General features: G+C 46.8%; 1 pseudogene across 1 annotated transcript; it reads left to right on the top strand.

The window, feature by feature from the left end:
* The first annotated feature begins 20,527 nt into the window (after positions 1 to 20,527).
* On the top strand, positions 20,528 to 23,130 carry LOC309834315 (essential MCU regulator, mitochondrial-like; annotated as a pseudogene). Its single transcript, XR_014298545.1, has 3 exons — positions 20,528 to 20,555; positions 21,029 to 21,080; positions 22,661 to 23,130. The product of XR_014298545.1 is annotated as an essential MCU regulator, mitochondrial-like (transcript).
* The last annotated feature ends 3,306 nt before the right edge of the window (positions 23,131 to 26,436 follow it).

Raw genomic sequence — 26,436 nt, 5'->3', positions numbered from 1 at the left:
TCACTGAATCACGCAACGTTTAAATTTGGTGACACCATGACCCACCCATAGCCCGTCATCCTCACCTGAGGGCATTTTTGTGGCATTGAAATCATTTTGCTTGCCCATTATGCTTTTGCTGGAAATGCTGGGGAATTCATGCCCCCTACCCCTGTGGCCCTCAACCAGTGACTGGTGGGTATAAATATCCCGGCTCCCTCACCCTTCTAACTCTGGGGTTTGTGTCTCTACTGGCTCCCAGAGTTTCCCCAGGGGGATACTGTCTCAGTCACCTGCAGTGGCAGCCGTCTTGATGAAGCAACATTTATGGGTTAGGATTAGAATTAGGGTTAGGGATGCCTTCCCTTCTCGGCCTCACATCCCTCCTCTTGTACTCATCTGTCCTTTACTCCCCAAAACACTATACATCCTTATCACAAGGTCTGCGCCTGGGAGAGCCCTGAGGAAAAGGTAGCGACTGTCTTTTCCAGACAACGTAAGGGCCCATGGCCTGACAATGGGGCATCTTTGAAATTGGGTCTGGTGAACATGGTCCAGAACAAACAAACAGACACCCTACTGTGAGGGGCTTTCTCAGCCCTGATGAGAAGTAATTCTCTGATGTCCCATGCCTGCTGTCCTCACACCCTTTGCCTTTGCAGCAGGGCCCTCGCGGCCCGCCATCTGCCCTGCTACCCGCTGCCATCCCGCCTGTGTTCCAAGAGACTATGCCATGGCTTTGTTTTCTCAGAACCCGTCTCCACCGTGTACCCCCACTGCTTCAGAAATGAGGAACCCACACTTGGCACCACAGTCCTTCCGGGTGCTCTGGGCCCACTTCCTGCTCCTGGGCATTCCTGAGAACGGCTCCCTGCCTGCTCAGGCTTCCTCTTGCCTCTTCCTGAGACAGCAGTCATTCTGGCCATCTTCTCTTTAGCTGCCAGGCTGTGATACTGAGGAGACTGCAAGGCCAAAGGAGCACCATTCTGAGTATTGACTTTTTTAAAAAAATTGTAGATTTAAGGACAGAAGCATCAGGAAAATGGGCTAAATACATCCTGGCCTCAACTGGATGTGAATGCATTTAGAACCTCCCTCCCTCCCTTCCTTCCTTCCTTCCCCCCTTCTTTCTTTTTTCTTCTTCATTTAGATTTCATTGTGTTTGTTTCCTTACCTTAAAAGAATTCTGCTTAACTGAAGCTCCTCAGAGCTGAGCATGCATGAGTTCCCAAGTTCTAGCTTTGAGAATGTTTCTGTGTTTCTGAGTGTCATAGGCAATGCCTGTCTCTGGGTGTTTTCATAGCATGAACAGCCCTGAGGCAGCTTCTTGTTCAAGGACTGGGGGAGAAACACAGTAAGTCAACTGTAAACGCCATGCTAAGGTGCAGATAGCTCTGTGGGCCTCGTCCCAAAAATGTGTAGGTGACACATTTCTGGCTGCTTCTGCCTTCTCTCCGTGGTACCCAAAGTGTGCCCCCCTCCACTTCTGGTGCATCAGAATTGGAGGACCTAGCCTGTTTGTCTCGTCATGATTTACGGCCCTTTAAGTGATGTTAAATGCTCTGCCTCATTGTAGCCTGGAAGAGGTCTGATTTTCCTGGCTAACTAGTTAGTCTCTTAGATAGTATTTGCCTTGTCTATCCCAGAGAGTCTTTTTTTTTTCTTTTTGGCTGTGTTGGATCTTTGTTGCTACATGCGGGCTTTCTCTAGTTGTGGCAAGCGGGGCTACTCTTTGGTGTGGTGCACGGGCTTCTCATTGCGGTGCCTCCTCCTGTTGCAGAGCAGGGGCTCTAGGTGTGCGGGCTTCAGTAGTTGCAGCACGCGGGCTCGGTAGTTGTGGCCCACGGGCTCTAGAGCACAGGCTCGGTAGTTGTGGCGCATGGGCTTAGTTGCTGCACGGCATGTAGGATCTTCCCGGACCAGGGGTCGAACCCATGTCTCCTGCATTGGCAGGAGCGCCAGCAGGGAAGTCCCTATCCCAGAGAGTCTTATCCAAGGCATGGACCTCAGCATATCAACACAGTTCCAGTGAGGAAGGACCCCTTCATTTTTGTCAGTGTGGATGGGGTTTTTCTTTGCTTCCCTTCATCTGCTAGAAGGTGCCCAGTAGGCTGGTCATTTTAAACTTGTAAAAACAGCATAGCATTAAAATAGACACTAAAGAACATTTTTAAAAAAATTCTCTTAATCTTCTCCCTTCCCAAGGCAACACTTTTTATTGTTGCGCGTTGTGATGTCAGGCTGACCCCATGTCCAACATGGCTTTTTCTCTTCACATTCTATCAGAAATGTTTTTCCATGTTTCTACGGAGGCTTCACAGTGATTCCTTTAATGGCTGCAAAATCTGTGTGCTGGTTTCCTGAACTGCCCCTTTGCTCTTGGTAATCGAGGGCCTTTCCAGTCTTGGGCTCCTGCAGTGAACATCTTCACAAAGAAAACTTTTTGTTTTCATTTAATTACTCCCTTAGCATATAGCCCACAAGAGGAATTTCTGGGCCAAGGCGTGGAGATGCTCCTCTGGCTTTTGATCATTTTGACATTGCTTTCCAGAAAGGGAATCAATGTACTCTGCCATCCCTGGGGGCTCCATGCAGCCTGTTAGAGCCGCATGTGCAGAAACCAGTCTATAAGGATTCCTAGCTCTCTCTTCTGTTCAGAGCCTCAAAAATCATCCTCATCCTCCTGAGGAAGTGTTGGAAATGACATCTTCAACCAAAAAAAAAAAAACCTACGCGAAAAAGAGAAACCAAAAAAACCCAACTCTGGCATCACACGCTACCTAACGAAGACGTAAGCGCCCCTGAGGGTTAATGATGATGGTCAAAACACACACTTGGGTGTTAGGCAATGGCTTGCTCTCTCCCATTATTTTCTTAATTCTTCTAACAGCTCTCCAAGGTGGGTATTTATTATCCCCATGTAAAGATGAGCAAACTGAGGCTCCGAGAGATGAAGTATAACTTGCTTCAGGTAATGACTAGTGTCAGAGCCAGGATTGAATTTTCATCTACCTTGCTTTATAGGAACAAAAATTGTGATGCCAGGGTACTTAAATGTGTATTTGAAGGACACATCATGAAGATCAGCGTCAGCTTCAGTGCATCTTTGAGAAAAGGACTGTGCCTGTGGGGATGAGACAGTCTAAGGGTCAGCCTGAAGCCGATTCAGTCTAGACTCATAAGCCCAGGTGAAAAAAACTCACAGGCACAATGACACAGGGTATGGCTGATCAGGGAAGCCCAACACCAGCTAATAATCTGCAAGTGCTATAGCCTAAGTGAGCCCGTAATTGGGGAAATCAAAATAGTTTGGGGAGTCAAGGAAGGCTTCCTGGAGGAGGTGTTGTTTGAGCTGCAATTCAAAGGATAACAGAATCTAGAAGAAGAGTATGGTGGGAGAGGTGGGGAGACCATTCTAGCAAGGAAGTAGTGTGTGCAAAGGCCCTGTGTCTGGAGAGAACTAGGCACTTCTGAGAAACTGAGAGAAGGCTCATCTGGCTGCAGTGCAGAGCAGGCAGCCTTGTGTCTTCTTACCTCGTTGTACCAGCTTCCATGGGTCGACAGAGCAGGGGCCACAGGTGTGCTCCCCTTCCGCGAGGGGCTCTGGATGGTGATAGGAGCACAGGCTAAGGGTAGGTCATTAGGGAGCATGGTAGACAGGGTACATTAGCTTCTCTAAACTTGTGTCTGCCTCATTCCAGTTCGGGAGGTTGGAAAGTTGAACCCTACATTCTCCAGACTCCCTGACAGCTCCCATTCTGGATGTGAATCAGGTCCTGTCAATTAGACACAGGCATGAATGATTTGGACAGAGGAACTGTGGCAGAAGCCTTCTTCCTGCCCCGCTTAGGCTGTTTTCTGATGCTAAACAAGGTCATGGAAGTGTGAGGATTTCTGCAGCCATGCTGCAAAGCCCATTCCTTAGCTTCCCGGCTGTGGAGAGAGTCGTGGTGGCAACAGCAGTAGCGGGGGTGGCCTCAGAGGGCAAAGGTCCCCTGGTGGGTCAGTTCTATTTGTCTGGGAGTCAGTCCTGGAGGCCAGCCTAGAAAGCCTCCTCTAGCCCTTCCAGGAAATGTATCTAATTCCTGGTCTTGAACCCCTTCCTGTTAAGATGCTCTAGGGCACACTGTTGATGCCCCCCACCGACCACCCGGGTTCACCTGCGCTGTGACAGTTCCCAGCTTACCTCGTGAGTGCCTGTATCAAACTTGTTCTCCGATTGAGGGCTTTTTCCAGCACCTGGAATTCACTCTGCTAAACACAGGGGCGATCCAGGGGGTGAAGGTGTGAATGTCCTGGGGCTACTTTCAGCCGCTGGGGCATGGGATTTGGTAAGTACCCCACTTTCTGCCCCGGTGGGAAAATTCTAGGCCATGGTCCACATGATTTCTCAAAGGGTCTTCAGTGAGACTGAGCCCCAGCTACCCACAGCAGTAACCCACTCATGACTGATTTTCTTCCGCTCTCCTGTTACACTTTCCCCACTTGCTTACTTGCATTTCCTGGGATCACCTCTCGAATAAACCACCTGCACCTCAACCCTTGCCTCAGGGTCTGCTTTTGGGGGAGCTCAAGGCAAGACAATTAAATGCCTGTAGAAGTTTCTATTTCTGTGTGTGTTCCAAATCCGGCTAGGACAGAGAGGCACCGAAGACTGATTTATAGACACAGGAGTGGATACTTTTCAACTAAGTCAAACATACTCCAAGCAATCACATCACTGTGCTTTGAATTTATATCCCCAGGCTTTTAGCCTTTCAGTTACAAGATTGGTTTCCCAACACATTAAAATAAATTGCTGAAGTTGTGTCTTTGTCAGTCCATCCATCCATCCATCCATCCACCCTTTCATCTATCCAGCCAGCAATCATTTATCAGACCTCTGCTTGGGCCCAGTGTTGTGCTAGAGGCTGAGGATACAGAAACTAATTAGGCTTCCTGCCTGTCGGTTACTCACTGTGATGATCCTACAGCAAATGTGGTTCTGCCATCTCGAGTGCCACTCGGATTTCTGCACATAATGCGTTTCGCATGGCCATATAAAGTCAACACTAATGCCAACTAGTGGTCTTATCATATAAAGGTACTAATCATAACATTTCCATCTGTCCTGAAAAGTGTCTCCAACATTCAAACTGTGTCTCTATTTTATTAAAATGCCCTGTATTAAGACACTGCTTCTAAGGAACTAAATTTAGTTTAAGAAACTGCTCTCCATTTTGAAGTCATTAAATGTAGTCTTTGTGTGTGTGTGCATATGACAGAGAAAAATTAGAGGCAGCAGTGTCTATATTGAAAATCCTGCATTAGATTGCCATCAGTTGCTAATAATACATCATAATTATCCTTATAGGGTTAAGCTTTTCTCTTTTCTCTTCTACCTGCCTTGCCGAGATAACCTCTAAGGATGTCCTGGAAGACGGTGGGGCTGAAATTCAAAAGCTTTCCTGACGGCTGAGCTCTCCACGCAATTCATTATGTTGGAAAGATGGGGAGGAGAGAGTTGTCTGCAAAGATAATGACTGCAATTTCCAGTCCATTCTCCTTGCAGCCAGATCTTGGAGGCAGCCCATGGACGAGTTTCATCAAGCAGACCCTGCTGATCTCTCATCCCTCTAGGAAAGGGGTGTGTACTGGGAAAGAGGTTGTGTCTGGCTCAAGCAGGAGCAGGCTGAAACCCTGGTAGGACAGGCCAGTTTGTGGGGGGAATGGGATAGGGAGATAAAGCGGGGCTCATCCCCAGAGTGCTTGGTCCTAGGGATCTTAGGTGTGGTTCTGGCTGACATCAGTGTCAAAGGTCCAGATGGTGGCCTGGGAACAGGAGATTGCCTCCCAGCCTAGCCAATAGTTCTGTGCTTTCTCTGCATCCCCAGCTTTGAGCCCAGAGCCAGGCAAAGCAGGAGCTCAATAAACATTTGTTGTTTCACTGAGAAAGCACTGGTATACGATAACATGCGGCAAGGAAATCCGCCAAGCATATTTCCCATGGGAAATAAAGTCACGTTCTTCTCCAGTACCTGCCTATGGAATGAGGTTCTTGGTAGGAAAATCCCAGCCCGAGTGTTGGACTATGTATGGAGAAGAAGATGTCCTGCGTTTGTGGCAGACATCCCCAGCAAGCGCTGCCCAAGAAGGACAGAAGATTTCCAAGGACGGGGGATGCTACTGTTGCTGCGTCTCTCATAATAAGCTAAAACCGTGAAATCCTGTGTGGTCCCCAAAGGAAGCCAAACCAAGTTTTAAACACAAAGGGGGTGTTTCCTCTCACTGGAAGGCGGCAGGTGTCACACATGCCATGTCTGCCGGGCAGGTTTTCATTCACACTTTCAAGGCTGTTTCATTTTCCTTCCCAGCCCTGCTACCCTCCTTCCTTTGTCCCCCTTTCATTTGTCACCAGTGTACCCTTGGCGGGTTCTCAAGGTTATGGCCACTGTGGGAAGAGTGGCCTTGCCTGATTACAGGAGGGAAAAGAGAACACTGAAGAACTACAGAAAGTAGCATGACAGCAAAAATGAGAAGAATTATTAAATTATTATAAGCATTTGAAATCTTCCTTGAGCCCCCCCTCCCTCAAAAAGAGAATCATTTATTTGCTTTATTGGCCAATGGCAGAGGCCATTATCTGTCCTGCTAAATCAAGTCTCTGCTTTCTTCTACAGTAAGAAGAAAAGCAATTTTCATTGAGCACAAAGCTGCTTGGAGTAAAGACTGCCTTTCCTGGTCTTCCTTATAGCTAAGTGCGGCCATGTGACTAAATTCTAGTCATTTAGATCCAAGCAGAAGTGATGTGTTTGACTTCCTTTTTTTTCCCTTTTCTTTCATTATTAAAAAAAGGAAGTATAATTCACATACGGATCTTAGCTATACTGTTCAATGAAATTTGACAAATGTATGCATACACGTCAGTCAAGATAAAGAACATTTCCAATACCCGTGAACGTTCCCTACATCCAATCAATTAATCCTCGCTGCCTGCTTCAGTCTGGACAGCCCCCACCCTGGGCTAACCATTGTTCTGATTTCTAACACGTAGGTTAGTTTTATCTGTGCTTGAACTTCAACTGTACAGTATGTACCCTTTGTATCTGGCTACTTTCACTCAGTACAATGTCTGTGAGATCCATCCATGTTGTTCTTTGTAGCAATTGTTCCTGCCTTTTTACTGCTGAGCAGCGTTCTCTTGTACAAATGTGTCACATTTTACTTATCCATTCATTCGCTGATGGACATTTGGGAGGTTTCTGGTTTGGGGCCATAAGAGTAAGGCTGCTGTGAACATTCTTGTATAAATCTTTTTGTGGACATGTTTTCATTTGTTTTAGGAATAGGATTGCTGGATCCGTGGGGAGGGGTATGTTTAACTTCATAAGAAATTGGCAAAGGGTTTTCCAAAGTATCTGTTCTACTTTACACTTCCGCCAGCAGTGTATGAGAGTTCCAGTTCCTTCATGTTCTCACCACCATTTGGTGTTACCAGTCTTTTTCACTTTAGCCATTCTGATGGGTGTAATTCGGTATCTGATTGTCGTCTTCATTTGCATTTCCCTGTTGACTGATGAAGTCGAGCACATTAGTACATGCCTACTGTCTATTCATATGTTTTCTTTTGTGAGATGTCTGTTTGCCCATTTTTAAATTGAGCTGCTTTTTTTTTAAAAAAGAAAACCCTTATTTATTGAGGTATATAATTTACATGCACTAAGATGCATCCATTTCTGTGTAGAAATCAAACGTTTTCACGAATGTTTGTACTTGTATAACCACCGTGACAAGCATGATGTAGAATATTTCATCGTATCACCAAGTTCTCTAAACGCCTCTTTGCAGCCAGTCTTCCTCCTCCCTTCCCACTGCTAGCCTTGGGCAGCCACTGATGTGCCTTTGCCGTTATAGATTAGTTTTGCCCGTTGTAAAATTTCAGATGAATGGACTCATACAGTATGTATTCTTTTGTGTCTAACATTTTGGCTCGGCATATTGTTTTTGAGTTTTATCCATTTAATTGCCCATATCAATGTATTTTTCTTTTTATGGCTTGGCAACATTCCGTTGTATGGACAGTCCACCATTTGTTCATACATTCACTGTTGATGAATAGTACATCAACTAGTGGGTTGGTTCCCAGTTTGGGGCTATTTTGGTAAAAGTTCTACGAACGTTTGTGTATAAGACTTCAGGTGGATATATGTTTTCATTTCTCTTGCATAAAAACCTAGGACTTGAATCACTAGGTTGTATGCTTAACTTTATTAAGAACCGACCATATTTTTTTCCAAAGCGATTATATCATTTTACATTCCCTCAGGTACGTGGGTTCTGTTGCTTTGTATTCTTGTCAATGCTTGGTGTTGTCAATCATTTTAATTTTAGCCATTTCAGTGTGAGTGTCGTGGCATCTAATTGTAGCTTTAATTTATATTTTCCTATGACTAATAATGTTGAGCACATTTCCATGTGTTTATTTGCCATCCATATATCTTATTTTGGGAAATATTTGTTCAAATCTTGGCCTCCCCCTTACTGGGTTTTCTTACTATTATTGAATTGTAAGGGCTATTTATGTATTCTGGCTACAAGTCCTTTATCAGATATATATTTTGCATGCATTTTCTTCAGTCAGTGGCTTGCTTAACGGTTTTTCAAAAGAGCAGAAGTTTCAAATGTTGATGAAATGGAAGTGACGAATATCCCTTTAATGGTTTACACTTTTTGTGTGCTTTTCAATAACTTTCTCTACCTCAAATTTGTGAAGCTGTCTGCAAATGATTTCTCCTAGAAGTTTTATAATGTTAGCTTTTATGTTAGGGTCTGTGACCCATCTCAAATTGATTTTTGCATATGGGATGAAGTAGTGGTTGAGGTTCATTGTCATTTCCCCAGGTGGATGCTCCCCAGGTAGTTGTACCAGCATAATTTGTTAAAAGGTCTCTCCCCGCAAACACACATGGAACTGCCTTAGTGTCTTGTCAGAAATAAGTTGGCGGTGTATATGTTTGGATCTAGTTCTGGAACTTCTGTTCCATTCATAGTTTTGCCTTTATGCAAATCCCACACTAACTTGATTGTTGTGATTTTATAGTAAGTTCTGGGACAAGTAGTATGAGTTTTCCAAATTTTTTTTCCCAAAGCTGTGTTGGTAAGTTTAGGTCCTTCACACTTACTTCTATATAAATTTTAGAGCAGTTTTTCAATTTCTACAAAAATGTGATTGTTTTGAATCTGGGAAGAATCTATATCCTAACAATATCAAGTCTTTATAATCCATGAATGTGGTATGTCATTCCAATTTTTAGGTCTTCTTTAATTTTTCTCAGCAATGTTTGTAATTTTTTTTTTTTTTTTTTGGCGGTACTTGGGCCTCTTACTGCCGTGGCCCCTCCCGTTGCGGAGCACAGGCTCCGGACGCGCAGGCTCAGCGGCCATGGCTCATGGGCCCAGCCCCTCCGCGGCACGTGGGATCCTCCCGGACCGGGGCACGAACCCGTGTCCCCTGCATTGGCAGGCGAACTCTCAACCACTGCGCCACCAGGGAAGCCCAGCCCTAACATATTTTTAACAGTTGGTTTAAATTTCTTGTCTGTTAATCCAACAGCTAGTGTTTGTCAGTGGATCTGTTTCTGTTGACTATGATTTTCCCGAGTTCTGGTTACATGTTCCTGCTTCTTTGCATGTTTCATAATTTTTTTTTGTTTGGAGAGTAAAGTATACTAAAATAAAGTATAATATTTTGTTTTGTTTGTTTTCCAGAACATGCAAACCCACTCCTCTGTCTTGCAGATAGGGTGAGAGGCTCTCTCAGTCAGATTCCTCCTTGAGTCTGGTTGGGCCGCAGCCTTCATTAGATTGAGAGTTTACCTGTTATAAGTCCATTTGTCTTCCAGCTTTTCGATCTGCTCAGTGTTTGAATTGGGAGGAGGTTGGATTAGAGTTTCAGATATTTTTGGTTCACTGTGCATTCAGCTCCTCAGGGCCCCCAAATCCAGTCACCATGACCATCATGGAGCTGAGTGGGACTGAGTGATCTGTCTCTGCTTCCCTGCCCTGTCTTCATGACTCCTTCCTTCCTTGGCAACATTTCTGACAGGGCAGCACTGTTGGGTTGAGTAATTTATGTTTGCATGTGGGGTTCTTTCAGATTCCACATCCTCCTGCCAGCCCACACAGTCTGTGGCAACTCTGTACTTTGTAAGTTTGGCTGAACTCGAACTATGTTTCCAAGAATTCCCTTCCTTGTGCATCTAGGTTAGTTGAGGCCATAAGAGACATTTTGCACAAGGCTTGGCAGATAGAAGTGAAGCTGCAGGTACCTTGTTGGACATTTTGAAGGTTAGCAAGAGCACCGGGAACGCTTGCCTCAATGGCCAGCTCTTTAACTCCCACGAGATCCCCTTCTTCTCTGAGTTGTAGGTCAGCTGCACGTGCACCTCTGAGGTGAAGACTATTAGCTTTTCCCATAACTCATCCAGAGCATTCAGTTTGGAAAGTGTGAGCAACAGCTGTGGATTCCAGTTCGTCCTCATAAGTTCCAGTTCATCCTTGTGATTCCAACTTGTGCTTTCCTTTGTCCACGTTCAATTTTCCTTTCTGGCTGCCCACCTGGCTGACCTCTAGTGATTTCAAGCTTAATACTAGTCACAGAGGCAACAGCCCGTGGGGACTGTCCCACCAGTGCCTCATACTGCGTGAGGTCAAACTCAGGAAATGAATCCTTGGTTCTGCACCCCGCTTCTCTGATAGTAGCAGTTCTGTTTCTCTGATCGACACTGACTGCTACACAGTCACCTAAGGCTAGGTTGCTTCCTCCTCAGTCGTGGGCAGTCTCTCCCCTCAGGGATGCCACATGCATTCCAGACTGGTTCCCCATACCTTCTCAGGTAGGGCAGCCGCTGTGGCCCTCTACTTACCTATGACGTGCTCATTTCTTTTCGGAATTCAGTTCACCGAGACCTCCTTCTACCCTTAGCTCTTTGCTAGACCCATAGAGCAGTAGGATTTTAAGTTTTGGCCAGAGTTTCCTCGTTGTTACCACAGGATCAAAAGTCTTTCACATTCTTCTACGTTCTAAATATCAGCAAAGCTCTGGAAAATGTCCTTAAAGGGGGCGGTGTGGGCCCTTCTCATCCCCTTTCCCCCTTTCCGGGCTGGGATCACACATGACTGGTGCTGCATCAGCTGTCTTAGTCTTGGCAACAGAGAGCACTCCTAGCTCTGGCACGGGGCAGAAAGGGCGGAATAAGGGGATTGCTATACAAACCCTGGACTGCTGACTTCCAGAATCTTGATGTGGGAACTAAGACCTTGAGTGCTTAAGCCATGGATACTTTTTTTTTTTTTTTTTTTGGTGATACGCAGGCCTTTCACTGTTGTGGCCTCTCCCATTGCAGAGCACAGGCTCCGGATGCACAGGCTCAGCGGCCATGGCTCACAGGTCCAGCCGCTCCACAGCATGTGGGATCTTCCCGGACCGGGGCACGAACCCGTGTCCCCTGCATCGGCAGGCAGACTCTCAACCACTGCGCCACCAGGGAAGCCCCATGGATACTTTTCATTTTCTGATTCATGCAGCCACACTTCTTTCCAGAGCATAGAACCAGCTTCTGGGATTTTGTGGGGCTACTCAGGGTAGGTAGTGAAGGGGAGACTGATAGAAGGTGGAAGCAAGCCAGAAGGCTCTACAAAGACAGGGTAGGTGGGGAGGGGACAGGATGTAACTAGTCTAAGGCCAGGGTGGCTGAGGTGGAAGGGGGGCTACGAGGTATGCTGGGAGGTTTGCAGGGAGAAAATGTATATTATTTTTAAGCAGCCTTGGTTTGTGTTGTAGCTTCCCCTTTGATCGTTCCCAGAGGCTTTCTCTAATGGACCTACATTTCTTTCCAAAGCTGTAAGGAGTTGGGTCTGGGTTTCTTTAGGTGCAGCCCTGTGCTGAGACAGGCCCAGTTTTATTTAGGTTCCAGAAAATAATTTGAAGGGAGCCCTAGGACCGAAGGTGATTTGGTTACTGAGTGTCCCCTGGGGAGGGATAGTTCAACAGCGTCAGGGCCACAGAATGTCCAGTCTGGAAGGGTCTTGGGCAGCCATCCACCTACACCCCCCTGTTGCAGATGGAAGCAGTATCTGCCTTGATTGAGACTTGCTCTCACTGCCCATTTTCTCCTTTGGACCAGCTTGTTTAATGGCTGGACTTCCCATCTCAGCTTCTAGGAACTCATCCCCTCTCAGCCTAGCTAGGAGTCAACAATCAACAAACTCAACCTTATCTGTATCTCTATTTCCCGAATGGGAATTCAGCCTTGTGAACTTGACACACATGATTTTTATCATTTCTAGGATCTTCATTGAATGACTGGAATGGAAGGGAACTCCCTTGGCCAACCCAGGGGAGGAAACTGTGGCCCATGGAGGGGAAGTGACTCATCCAAGGGCATATAGCCAGTGGGACCTGGGCTGGCATTAGAACGCAACAGCTCATAGCTCATGATCCAGAGCACTTCCCACACCCTCAGCGCGAGGTGGTATGGAGCGAGGGAAACATTAGAAGCCAGTTAGACTGGCTTTTTATCCTGGCTTCCCTCTGAATTATTGCTGGCCTTCTTTCCATCCCTTTGGAGGCTTTCCTCTCCTTTGTGGCAGCAGAGAGATGGAAGGCAGTTGCAGCAGCGGATTCACCCTGACCGCAAAAACAAATTCCACCGTCTCCCAGTCCTTTCCTATACTGATGGTCCCAGGTAGAACAGGTGAGGCAACATGAATTCATAAGAATGCTTTATTTAACTCAGTGGTTCTCAGTGGAAGGGGGAGATTTTACATACACACCCCTTCCCTTCCACTTGCCCTGGAATATTTGGCAATGCCTGGAGACAATTTTGGTTGTCACAAGGGGGTTTGGGATGGAATTGGAGAATGCTACTGGCATCTAGTGGGTAGAGGCCAAGGATGCTGCTAAACTTCCTACAATGTACAAGACAGCCCCCCCCAACCCCCATGACAAAGGATTATCCAGGCTGAGTCGGTAATACCCTGATAACCTAACCCTGAAAGCAGTAGGAGCTGTATCAGGTCTGTGGCACCAAAGAGGCTCCAAGCACACAGGCTCAGTACGAGCCCTTTCAGTTACAGCTTGAGTCCATCTGTGATCTCATTCTTCATCCACATCCTAATTGTTTCCCCAGTGTCCCCCATTCGCAAGTGTGGAACCATAAAGACTAGAACTTCCCGAACTGTAACGTGCATGTGAATCATCTGGCGATCTTGTTAACTTGCAGATTCCGGTTTGGCGAGTCTGGGATGGGGTCCGAGATTCCACATTTCTAACATCTTGGGTGATGCCAAGGCTGCTGGTCCCCAGACCAGATTTGAGTAGCAGTGAGAATGTGTTGCTCTTCCCCTGATGACTGTTTACTTCCTGCATGTGGCTTTCCTTATTGTATCACCAACATGCTGGGGGGCGGCATGTTTTGTCACTGGGATACCCCGGAGAGGGGCTGCCAAGTTCAATCTCAGCGGGACCCTCTGCTCTACTGGCTGTATTCCAACTTGGCTCACCTCCTCTCGAGGTTGTAAGAATGTAAACAAAAAGCCCAGGAGATTTGATGGAGTAATGCCGGCCAGTTCCTCCGAGTTATTCTGTCAGCTTTCCCCAATAGCCCCTCTGAATGGACTCACGTAACATATTTCATTTCCACTAACTAAGTCTAATAAATTTCCCTCCTAAAATAAAACATTAAAAAATTTATTTAATTTGGCTGCGCCGGGTCTCAGTTGTAGCACGTGGGATCTTCGTTGCGGCATGTTAGTTGCGGCATGCGGACCTCTCAGTTGCAGCATGTGGACCTCTTAGTTGTGGCATGCATGTGGGATTTAGTTCCCTGACCAGGGATCAAACCTGGGCCCCCTGCATTGGGAGCATGGAGTACTGCCCACTGGACCACCAAGGAAGTCCTAAAATAAAACATTTTCATTTTGATGAATAGTACTCAATTCTCCCACCAAATATCAATATCTTTAAAATTTCATATATCTCTATGAAAAGAAGTCGACTGCTGCACCCTTAGCTCATGATCAATATTCTCTGTTAACCAACATCAGCAAGTTACTCAACCACCTGAGCTTCACTTTTCTCACATGGAAAATGGAGCTAATGATTCCTACTTTGCAGTGTGATAGGCATCACCTACAATCATGCTGTCTTTCTCTTGCTAGCTGATCTGGCTTAATCAGATGTGGTAAGATGACAGACACGGAAACAATTGCCTTGAAAGAAGAGTTTATTACTCACAGTTCCCCAAACAAGGGGGCACACAGTGCCCTGCAGGGCCAAATGGGGAAGCACCTGGGTGGGCCAGGAGTGAAGGAGTGAAGGGAGAGCGTGGTCAGAGCGTTTACTGAGGTTTCCATGGGAAGGAATGCATGGGCAGGGTAGGCAAGTTTGGGCAAGTTTAGGATTGTATAGTTTGAATAACGTCAGTGGGCTCTGGGCCATAAGGGTGGTCTCTATATGTCTGGCACCCGGCCTGGTGGTGATTTAGGGCAGGGGAAACATTAACATGGTATTAGAAAGCTAGATAAAGGAGGAGGTGGATTTATGGGCTTTGGATTGGTTCGGTTTGCATAGGAATAGCATACGGAAGGCAAGGTGTCTGCTGTCTTTAGGAATTAGTCAGCCCTGGGAGGGTCAGTCTCTCCAAGATCAGCAAGGCCCCAAGATGTCAAAGCATTATAAAATACAGCAAATAAATAATTAAATAAAAAACTTGATCAATACATGGTGTCAAGCAGGGCTTTGGTCATTAACCGCCCCCCCCTTACAGACTGCTCCTCACCACCTCAACTGAAGAGACAACTTATGTAAATGCGGTGGCTTCCAACCAGATGGCTGTCCCTATGTCCCTCCTCTGGAAGACTTCTCCTGCTGCCTCTTCTTTGTAGGAAGTCAGTGACAGCGCTGCTTCCAATTCACAGAATTTCCAAATGGCTGTGTAATCATAGACCCATGTAAGCATGAGCCCTGGTGTTCACAGGAAGAGGAGAAAAATCCCAGCTCCTTGCCCCTGTGAAGCCGAAAGACTGCTTCTGCATTTCCTTTTCATGCTGGTAGAATAAGGCTAATTTTGACTTCCCAGCAGCTCTGACTCCAAGTGAATAACTAGAAGCAGCAAGCAACAGGATTGGGACCTGCTGGTGCAGTTAGAAATAAACAGCATGTGCATGGGTTCCAGAGGAAAGCTGCTCTTTGTGGGGGAGGAGAGAGGGGTGGCGGGTACTGGGAACAGACGAATCTTCATCCTGCCTTAGCACTAGGGCTGCTTCTCAGAAAGAGAGCTCACAGCACTATAGAACTGCCTTCCTTGTGAAGTTTAAAAAACTCAAGAGAAGCGATGTCAACAAACAGCCATTTGAGGACAGCGGGGGTGTATGGGGGCTGGTGAGGCAGGTGTCATTATTACCTTGGAGCTCAGTGGGACACTTGGGCTGCTGGGCTCCCCATTGCTGGGCTGCCTCAGGGGAGAGGGGGCCTGCACCCAGTAGGGTGCTTTTGATTGCAATGAACAGATGAACCAACTTAACGTAGCTTCCAGGGTTGTCTGACATTGCACTTCAGAAGGTCATCACGGATGCTTGGTCCTTTCTACCTCTCTCTTCCTCCAGCCACAGTGTCAGTTTTGTTCTAGGGCTGGTTCCCTTCTTTGTAGGATTGCTGCCAGCAGCAAGCTGGGCTATCTTCTTCCCCATTTATTTTAGGAAGAGAGAGAAGCTTCCTAGTCTTGTTCTTAAAAGTAAGGAAGCATAAGACATGAAGCCCTAGCAGACTTCTTATCGTGTCTCATTGGCTAGAACTGTTCCCCAGGCCCAGGGGAATGGCATATGCTGATCAGCTTAGGCCTGAGCTCTTGCTCCAGCTGCTGAAGAAGGGAGATGGGATTTCATTTTCGTTGGGTTTGCATTGACTAAATGGGGCCGACCTGGAGGCAGGGTCAGTCCCTGAAACTGAACTGTGGCCACACAGTGGGGGAGGGGGATGGATATCGGGGAGTCAACCACCACGTCAACTGTAGCATCTTATCACTGGAGCCAGGAGACGTGGGCTCAACCACTTGCTAGCTGTGTGACTTTGGGCAAGTGGCTTAACCTCTCTGAGCCTGGTTTTCACATTTTTTTTTTAAATGGGAGAAAAATATGTTTTACTTAATTTTCAGACCGTGAGGGTCAATGAGGTATTGGGGGTAAAAGCCCTTTTAAGGTGCACATGTGAGGAATCAGGAACATCTGTCTCTTGACCAGCTCCTTCCAGATAAATTAAGCAGACCAACCCCTGCCTACTAGAGGTGATGGTTCAAGATGGTGCAGAAGCAGAGAGAAGAGGGGTTTACAGATGAGAATGAGTTAAGGGCAAAATAGGAAGACTGGAGAAGTGAAAGGAGTCCAAGAAAGTGACGCCGTGTCCTTCTTTGTGCCACTGCTGCTGATGTGAACTTTGATCACTTGGTCCGGGTGGTGTCCGCGAGACTTCTCCACTTTCATAGTTAATGTTTTCCCCTTTGTAAGTAATTAGCATTTTGTGGGGAAGTCTTTGAGACTATGTAAATATTTTGTTTATCCTCAAATTTTTATCCACAAGTTTTAGCATCCGCTAATGATTCTTGCCTGAATTATTATTATTATTACTATGATGCTTGCCAAATTGAGATTGTCTAACTGTATCATTCCCTATTTTATTAGCCTCTGTCCCAGCTTAAATCTAAGAGCCTGAGTCTCATCCTTGGTCTTAAATGGGGCATTTTTGGTTTTCAGTGGAACTAAACTCCTAACCACCTCTGCCTCCTTCTAGACCTGCAGCCAAATAGCTCCAATCTTCAGTTCATTTAATGTTTTATTTTCTTGAGTTTTGGTCCTTGGAGATATTTATTTTGTTTTTAATGAGGGTGTGTCTTTTTAATTTTCTCTTTTTATATTTCATTTGTTATTGCTTTGAATTTGGGATTGGGGCATGATGCTCAATACAGGTACTTGAATGACATTTTGTCTGGATTCCATAAAAAAAGGGAGGTGGTGGTTGCTCAGAGGAATGTCAACAAAAAATTATGTCCTACTTTAGCCATATATGCCAGGGTGGCAATAGAGGAATGACAAACAGACCACCTGGCAGTGATTCAAGAATCCTTGGACTTATTTCCTGTAATAGCCTCTATCTGCTAACTTGCTGTGTGACAGTGGACAAATGACTTAGATTCTCTGGGCCTCAGTGCCCTCCATTGAAAAATAGTGCTGCTAGACTCCTTAACCTACAAGGTCCTTGTCAGCTCTAGAGTTCCAGGGGTCTACAGGGGATAGTTTAAAACCATGCTCTCTGTTACAGTTGGAAGGACTGTTGAGAGTATTTGTTCAGTTCAGGCAAATGGTAAATGTGTCGGCCACTCTAATGAAATGAGTACATTTTTTCTCTAAATGTCATGGATGTTTATTATCAGATTAAACTACAGCAGATCTAATTGTAGCTCTTCCAATTCAAGAGGAGCAATGAAGATTAAATGTTAGGCATAATTAAAGATGCAGATGTAGTTATATTGAATTATAAACCTCATTAAGTGCAACGTCCCAGGAAGGCCCCTGAGACCTACAGCTACAAAGGACTTCTAGTTGCAACACTGCAGTTAATAAAATATTGTAAAGTAGATCTCACTCCAAAAATATTACGACTTGGATGCAAGGAGTTTTTAAAAGCATGGTTGGAGTTGGTTTCAGGGGTAATTTCTTTGCAGATGGTTGGAAGGGAAAACTTTTCCTCAGTATCTCCACAGAGAGCCTCATCATTGGGGCTTGGTGCTCCCCCCTCAATCTCCCAACGTGGGTTCTAGTCTCCTGGGTCAGCAAGAAGGGCAACTTCAAGGTCAGTCAGATTTCATTCCAGAGTCAGTAGTAAGTGGAGTTGGTGGAGAGGGCAGAGGTTTACTACGGACTAGAAAGCCATGTTTTTATATATGTAGAGAGAAAGGTTCTCTTGGTGACATTTTCTTTTCTGTCTGTAAGGATAATACATTATCATTTTACAAATTCATACAATACAGAATAGGATAAAGAAGTAAAAAAAAATCCAACTACTTCAAGATAATCACTGTTAATATTTTGATGCATGGATCTCTCCCTCCATCCCTCCCTCCCTCTCTCTCATATTCAATAAAAACAATAGATCCACCTTAAAACCTGTTTTTCCATCTACTTTTTCATTTAACATGAAGTAGACATCTTTCCATGTCAATAAATATTGATATATATTACCTTTTCTAATGGCTAATGATATTCCATTGTATGGATTTAATTTTTGAAAACCAATCCACCATTACTGAGCACTTAGATCTTTCCAAAAGAAGTTTTCCGTTTTTTAACTATTGTAAATAACACTGTAAGGGACATCCTTATTCATGCATCTTTGCCTCTTCATTGAATTACCTCCTTAGGATAAGTTCCTAAAAAAGGATTAGGCAGGGTCAGTTATCTAGTTGCGTAATAATGCTGTGCAATGAACGACCTCAAACTTAGTAGCTTAAAACAATAAGCATTTATTTTGCTCTTGAATCTGGGGGTTGGCAATTTAGGTGGCGCTTGACTGGGCTGTTCTGGGCTTGGCTGGTCTCACTCACATGTCTGTAGTCAGCTGCAGGTTGGGTGGCCTCAGCTGGTCTTGGCTGGGACAGTTCGGGTGGCTCAGCTTTGCTCTGTGGCCCAGACATGTTCTCAGGGCAAAGGCAGAAGAAGAGGGAAAGCAGAAACAAGTAAGGGCTTTTTTAAGTGTCCGCTTGAGACCAGTACACTAACATCGCATTGGCCAAAGCAAATCACGTGGCTGACTGCAACCTTAAGAGGTAAAGATGGGAGGAACCACAAAGTCACGTTTCAGAAGGCTTGGATACAGGGTGGAGTGTTGATTTGGGGTCTCCCCCATTGGCAGTCAAAGCACACGCACATTTAACATTTTGATGCATACTTACGCACTGTCCAGCTGATGGGACCTGTTTACACTGCCACCAATGATGATGAGCTACCCTTTGTGGAGTCTTCAGTTAATGGGCCCAACTTCTGCTTCCTGACGGGCATTCTCTGCTCAGGGAGACCCGTCTCTCTCCTCGCTGTCCCATGAGCATCTCATGCTGATTTTTCTCCAGGCTCCTGCTGCTCTCTCCTATCTCAAATGTTCTTCCTCCATCTATCCTACCCATGTCCCACCCACCATATATCCAAATCCTGCACATTTTTCAAGGCTCACCTCTATCAACTCTGCAACTCCCAGGGATGTTGCCTTCCTCTGAGCTGTGGTAGAGCAGGTAGGGTGACCAACTTGTTCCAGTCTGCCCAAGATTTTACTGGTTTTAAAAACGTAAAGTCCTGCATCTCAGGAACTCCCTCAGTGCTGGGCAAACCCAGCCAGTTGGTCACCATAAGAGAGGGGGTTGGCAAACTTTCAAGCGTCAGACAGTGACTATTTTAGGCCACATGATCTCTGTTTCAACTACTTGGCTCTGCCAATGCAGCGTGAAAGCCACCATAGACAGTATGCCCCAAATGGGTGTGTCTGTGTTTCAATAAAACTTTATTTACAGAAAGAGGCAGTGGACTGTTTGCTCCATGTGCCATAGTTTTCTGATTCCTGCTTTAGGGCTTAACATTTGTTCTGCACAATTTAATCCTACATCATATTTTCTCTTATGTTGTTTCATGTGGATTTGTCTTGTCTCCTTGTTTGGAATGTAAGGGAAGTATAATATCTTGACAGCATGCTCTGTCACTTAACAGCTATGTGAACCTTTCTGGCCTCAGTTTCCTCATCTGTCAAATGGGATAATACATAATGGTATTGACCTCATAGGGATTTCTGAAGATTAAATGAGTTAATCTTTGTACAGCCCCTGGCGCACCTGGCACATCGTGAGGACTCAGTAAATGTGAGCAGCTACCATCACCACCACCACTACCATGATCAACCCATGTGACTTCTGGAGGAGCTAGCACAGTTCTGGTTACAGAAGAGGCTCAGTAAATAGAATCATAAAGATAGATGATGTTAAAGAGGGAAGGCTCTTCAAGAATGTCTCATTTAGGGCTTCCCTGGTGGCGCAGTGGTTGAGAGTCCACCTGCCGATACAGCGGATGTGGGTTCGTGCCCCGGTCCGGGAAGATCCCACATGCCGCAGAGCGGCTGGGCCCATGAGCCATGGCCGCTGAGCCTGTGCGTCCGGAGCCTGTGCTCCACAACGGGAGAGGCCACAACAGTGAGAGGCCCGCGTACCGCAAAAAAAAAAAAAAAAAAGAATGGCTCATTTAACACCCTCATTTTAGAGATGAGCATCGTGGAGTTACTCCTGTGCTAAGGATGGTGGGATGCTATCCATCACAACCGACAGTGCCCCCCCCCCACCAGATGTTACCCACCTTCATCCCGTGGTTACCCATCAGCCCCTGCATGCCCAGAGGCCAAATTCCAGCTTCCATGTCATGGGCAGTCCACGGAGAAGGCCAGCTTTTGTCTTGTTTTCGGTCCCCTGGTCTTTTCCTTGGGATGGTGTTCACTCACCTGAGCTGTGCAGGTGAGGCTCAGAAGAGGACCAACCTGAGGTTGTAGCTGGGAGGTCCAGCACAGGTGGAGTCAGGTGCTAGTAGTGTGTCGAAAGTGGTCAGAACTAAGGCCGTGGGTGCACAGGTGTGCTGGGTTTGCCTCAAGCTGGGGCCTGGCATGTGGTGTGCAGGCAGCCACTTGGATCAGGCAGGCCAGACAGGGCCCTGGACTACACCGTGCCCTTCTCTTAGGGTGGGAGGCGAGAAGGGGAGACCCCATGGGAGATGCTGGTCCAGTGACCCCTTTGGTCAAGTCTCTGCCACCTGGTTCTTCTTCAGGCGCATCTCATCGGGATACTTCTTCCATCCTGGTGCTGGTTCAGCTTTGATCTGGGAAAATAAAATGCCAGGCTGCTGGGTCCCCAGCTGCCATCTTCTGCAGCAAGAGTGAGACTTCGTGATCCTGCTGGCTTATGCGCACTTCATTTCCCGGTAATTAAACAAGTGGAGATCAAAGTCGACAAATCTCCCCCATCTCTCAGCGCAGCAGATGAAAGGTAAATATTTCCAGGAACAGTTTTTTTTTTCCTCATTAAAAGTGAGATGTGAAATGTCTTCTCCTTACTTTGAAGAATACTGATAAGTTCAAGGTCACTCCAGATAAGATATTTAGTTTGACTGTCTTTATTATTCCACACCAATTGTTGGTCTGTAAAAAATTGGGTTAACTTGAGGCGATTGCAGAGGCTAAATCATAGCAAATAAGTCAGAAGACAAAGGAGAGTAAAGAATGATACCAAGATGGTAACTGGTCCGCACTGTGGGAACCTACGCCTTGTGTATTATCTTCTCGTTGCCGGGCAGGTGCAAGGGCTTCTGAGGCCAGTATCTAAGATGGGTCCTGGAGTCCTACATATGGAATCTCAGGCAGATGGCCCGATGCTTTCCCGGCTGGGCTCCAGAAGAGACCATTGAGATCTGCTGTTTTCTTTGTAAACGAAAGAACCCATCCCTAAGGCCGTGAATCTGGGGGAGCTGGTCTATCCAACCTGGGTCCACAAATGCCTGCTGCGTGTCATCAGGCTCTTTTCAGTGCAAAGAACAGACCTCCCTTGAGCAGGTGGCTACTGTAAAGACACCGTGGGGACTCGGAATCAGAACAGGAACTCGAGTATGGCTCAAGGAGCCCACAGAGCCTTGGGAAGGAAGAAGACAGCCGCTTCCTGCTCTCTTCTGACTGCCCTCCCTGGCTTATCCATCCTTGCTGCCTCCTCCGACTTCCACCTGCTCACCAGCTCCCGGGGCTGCTCTGAGTGCAGGCCTCCCCCATGTCCCCTCTGTCCGTCTCTCACAGCTCACCTCTTCAGTCCCTCGTTCTCCGGTTCCAGACTCCAGAGAGAGAGGGAGAGAGAGATCTGGCTGACCTGGGCTGTCCTGTGGAGTGAAGTCACAGGTTTCTGGCCAGGCTGGGGGTGTTCCAGGCCACGCCCCCACCCAGCTAGCTGTAAGGATGGGGCCTTGTCCCCAGAGTCACACGGTAAAAAAATGCCAGCTGCCCCTCAGCAGCAGATGTGGGTGTGAGATTCTCCTCATGAGGGACTCTGGTGGTGTGAGGCTGTGATGGGCGTTTTAAGGGGTGTCAGAGCAGGACCAAGAGGCTGATGGCTTGGGTTGGACTCTTGGCTGGCTTTTTATCAGCTGTTTTGTTGGTTTGTTTTTGAGATGTAATTCACATACCATAGTATTCACCGTTTTTTTGGTTTGTTTGTTTTGTTTTATTTATTTATTTTTGCGGTACGCGGGCCTCTCACCGCTGTGGCCTCTCCCGTTGCGGAGCACAGGCTCCGGACGCGCAGTCTCAGCGGCCATGGCTCACAAGCCCAGCCGCTCCGCGGCATGTGGGATCTTCCCGGACCGGGGCACGAACCCGTGTCCGCTGCATCGGCAGGCGGACTCTCAACCACTGCTCCACCAGGGAAGCCCCTATTCACCGTTTTAAAGTGCACAATTCAGTGGTTTTCATTATATTTACGAGGTTTGGCGACCATCACCACTGTCTAATTGCAGAACATTTGCATCACTCTCTGCACTCGGGGATTTCCCCGGCGGTCCAGTGGTTAAGGTTCAGTGCTTCCAGGTGCCCGGACGAGGGACGGAGCTGGGAGACGGCGTCCGGAGCGGCTCGCTGGCTCGCGTTGGCACCCGTCGCATCTGGGGCTTTCCGGAGCCGGCTGAGCCCGAGGAAAGGTGGTGAGGTCTCCGACGGACGGCGGACGCGGCGGCTCAGTTCGGAGTCTGGTACCATGAGGTCAGTCACCGTTACTCTCAACGGCTCCATTTTGCCCAAACCGGTGAAATGTCCTTCTCCCTTCTCCGTGTGTTCTCCCTTGTGATCCCCTTTCTCTCTGTCGGGACGCTCATTAGCAAGAACTTTGCTGCCCTGCTTGAGGAGCATGATATTTTTGTTCCAGAGGATGATGATGATGATGACTAACAGGGCATGGAGGAAGTGTAGAAAGGAGAAAGTCCTGACTCGAGAAATGGTGATGCTCGCACCCTCTCCTCCTTCCCTGTCAGCACGTGGGAAAGCACCAGGGAAAGCCCGCAGCCTCCCAACCCTAGTGAAGCCTCCTGCATGGTCTGTGACCGTAGCTCAGATCCCCAGGCTCCGGGAGGCTCCTGGAGATGTGCTGCCCACCGAGCATAATCAAATTATGAATAAACATAATAAATATCAAAAAAAAAAAAAAGGATTCTGTGCTTCCACTGCAGGGGGTGCGGGTTCCAGGAACTAAGACCCCACAGTGCTGACAAAAAATTACAAAAAAAAATAACTCTTCACTCAAAGCAGTCCCTTCCCGTTTCCCCTCCCCCAGCCGCAGGCAGCCACTGATCTACTTTCTGTCCCTGTGGATTTGCCTTTTCTGGACGTTTCATGTAAATGGAGTCATACAATATGTAGCTTTTTGTGTTTGTCTTCTTTTACTTAGCATAATAATTTCAAGGTTCGTGTATATTGTGTAGCACGAATCAGCACTATGCCTGAATAATATTTAATTTACGGATATACCATATTTCATTTTTCCATTCATCAGTTGATGGACATTTGTGTTGTTTCTCCTTTTTGGCTATTATGAATAACGCTGCTATGAATATTTGTGTACAGTTTTTAGGCGAACACGTGTTTTCATTTCTCTTGTGTAGATATCTAGGAGTGGAATTGCTGAGTTACATGACACTTCTATATTTATCTTTTTTTTTTGGCCACACCACTTCCTAACCACTGGACCACCAGGGAATTCCCTATATTTATCTTTCTGAGGAACTGCCAGACTGTTTGCCAAAGTGTCTGCACCATTTTACATTCCCACCAACAGCGTACGAGAGCTCCAACTTCTCCATATCCTCGCCAACACTTACTATCTGTCTTTCTGAGTGTAGCCATCCTGTGGGTGTGAAGTGGTATTTCACTGTGGTTTTGATTTGCATTTCCCCAGTGGCTAATGATTTGAGTGTCTTTTCACGTACTTGTTGGCCACTTGATACCTTCTTCGGAGAAATGTCTATTCAAATCTTTGCTCATTAAAAAAATTTGACTTGTCTTTCATTAATTTACTAGCTGTTTGACATTGGGCTCATTGCTCAATCTCTCTGGGACTAAATTTTCTCCCCTTAACAGTGGGGGTACCTACCTTTCAAGGTCGTTGGGGACATTACATGAAGTCACGCATGTCAGTGCCTTCCTTACACAGTGCCTGATCGATGGAAAAAACTCAACTTATTGCGCCACTGTGAAGACTAACTTAATTTCTCAGTAGTATAATCTCTCCTCCACAAAGGAATCTGTTTTGCAAAGAGGGAGAAGGGACTTATGGAGAACAATTTGATCAGCAGCTGAGAAGCTGTGTCTGGATGGAGAGCGAGGATTCTCATCCCCACCAAGGGACAGACGTCAGTTACAGTAGATGCTTAATGCCTTTTTTGCTCAATAGGGTTTCAGGCCAGGGCTGAGGACAGTAGAAGAATTTGGGAAGTGACAAAACGAGATAAGCTGGGGGGACATACGCAGAGAACAGAGAATCTTTAAAGGTGGTTTTTATGGAGCTTCACCTTGCGATGTATAAAATGTCTTCCTTGTCTTCCCACCAAAGTGTTAGTAAAATCGACATCTCACTAAGAATTGTAGAGTTGGATCTTTTTGAGAGAAAGCTGTGAAATGCTTCTGGTTGGAGGGGGTGGGGAATGAATGGGGTCAGCCACACCTGGAGTTGCACCGTGATTAGTGGAAGATGTGAGTCCAGGGAGTGCAGGGGGTCAGGTCCCTTTCCTAGCTGCTCGCTGCTGCTGTGTGATGGGGGGCAGGCTGGCCCCGTCAGCCTCCATGGTTCAGGGTGGGTGTGTTCAGGGCGGAGATCTCCTAGCCCTGCTGGGTGTGGGTGGTGCTTCGGAGCCGGGCTCCCAATCGGCTGAATGAGCATGGGGGGTTTTACTTCTGCTGTGCTGGTGTCACTTCCTCTCGGCTGGTGCATAGACCCCCTCCAGGCTGGGTCTGCAGCTGGTGCAGTTCCTCTGACAGTGGCCGTCCCCCGGGGCCACAGAAGGGGATTCTCAGCCTTTCAGATTTCAGTAGGGAGAACTTGTTTTGGCTGGGCACTGCCTGCAAGATGCCTGTGGGCTACAACAATTGTCTCCCATCAACGGGATGCCGAAGTTAAAACTACCCCCATATCAAGAAAGTACTGCCTTGCTGGGGCATGGGCATTTCATGCCCTCAACATGGGATTCCATGTCAACGCTAGGATCATCCCTCTGGGCATGTGTGATGGCTGGCATGTGTGCAATACCACCTGAAGAACTATTAGAGAACAAGCTCTCTTATAAAAACACCCAAGAGGACAATTTATTTGTCAGTCCACAAACACAGATTAAATAGCACCTGCTGGGTAACGTGCACTGAAGCAGGCATTGGGGGAAAGACAGAGGTGAATGGATGAGATCTGCCATTCCACCTAGTGGGAGGGATAGAGTTAGACCAAGAGGGAAACAACATGCAGAGTTCATGATAGGATGAAATAAACGTCATAGTACAGTTCGAAGTAACCTGCTGTGGGTGGAGAGAGCACTTCATTGTAACTGGAGCATGAGGGAAAATGTGGTAGAGGGTGATGGGGCCTTGGAAGGGGGAGGATGCTCCTGGCTGAGGCACTGCCAGGATCGACATGGCGTGGGTAGATGGTGTGGGGTGTGAGCAGAGAAGGGTGGTTAAGTTCTGGTGGCTGGAGCACAGGAAGTGTGGACGGCTGACCGGGAGAGGAGGCTGAAGAGGTGAGCTGCGGCCAGGTGGTGGGAATCTTTGGTGTCAGGCCAAGAGGTTTAGACTTTATTCTGGAGGCAAAAAGGAGCCCAAAGAGGACTTCAAACAGGGGCTGTAGCATGGTCCTGCCTCTATTTAGGAAGAAAGTGAGACAGAAGGAAGACAGCTAGGAAAGGTGAGAGGCTCAGAAGATTAGTAAGATTAATCAATCATTGTTAATTATATTTAGGAGTGAGAATTCCATTATGGATTTTTTTTTAAAGAAATAGGAGTCCTCATCAGATGCATCCTTATCTCAGACCCATATTGAAATATTTACAATGACTCTGTAATTGAACCCTGAATAATGCTGGCCACTGGAAGATCTCAGGGGCTGGGCTTCAGTGGGTGATGGTGGAGTAGGTATTATTGGGATGGTCCGAGGGAGATAGGAAGCCCTGGTCCAGGATAGGGCCAGGTGAGGATGGAGTGGAGGGTGGATGAGGGAGAGGATATGAAGTAAAGCTGATTAGACTCTGAGTCCCTTTGGGGCAGGGGCCAGGTCTTCTGTTTCCTGCACGAGGTCTGGGGCATAAAGAAGGGGCCTGCTCCATCCTCAG

Source organism: Grampus griseus (assembly GCF_964374135.1).
Source record: "Grampus griseus genome assembly, chromosome: 16".
In the NCBI taxonomy this organism is placed as follows: Eukaryota; Metazoa; Chordata; class Mammalia; order Artiodactyla; family Delphinidae; genus Grampus; species Grampus griseus.
The sequence above is the reverse complement of the archived record's forward strand: the minus strand, read 5'-3'. Positions and strand labels throughout refer to the sequence as shown.